We start from the raw sequence: 550 nt of genomic DNA on the forward strand, positions 1-550 counted from the left end.
GGAGGAGGAGGAGAGGAACAGACGTGTCTATAGGAGAGGAGGGACAACCACACAGGAGTGGCTCAGGGAGTACCTGTGTGTACAGAGGAGGGGACGGCCTGGCCTTGGAGACGCACAGCAGTTCCTCCTCTAGGCAACTTCTGGCTCCGCTGCTTTCGTGGGACTACAAGCCCCAGCATGCTCCAGCTAGGCCGTCATTGGATTACTATCTGGTTCTCTCGGTCCCTGTGTTTACATATTTTGGCTGCAAGGTTTTCACTTACTATTTATTTTGTTTTTCTTTAGTTTGCGTCACTCATAGAGGGTTTTTTGCACTTTAAGGCCTCGTGCGCACAGGCGTGCAGATCCGTGCATGGGGCCATGTTCATGCGCCCGCGGGGGGCTTTGACGGACTGGGGGGCAGTCATAAAAACAGGAGCAGTTTCCCATAGCAACCAATCAGTTTCTCTCTGTTTGATCAGTAAAGCTTTGAAAATTAAACGCACTACTTTTTTTTTTCCACCGCGGCGCAAGTTATCACGGTACGGTGCTGCAGCGCACGGCCGCCGGG

This window comes from Nanorana parkeri, unplaced genomic scaffold (assembly GCF_000935625.1).
Source record: "Nanorana parkeri isolate BGI_ZX_2015 unplaced genomic scaffold, ASM93562v1 scaffold1679, whole genome shotgun sequence".
Lineage (NCBI taxonomy): Eukaryota > Metazoa > Chordata > Amphibia > Anura > Dicroglossidae > Nanorana > Nanorana parkeri.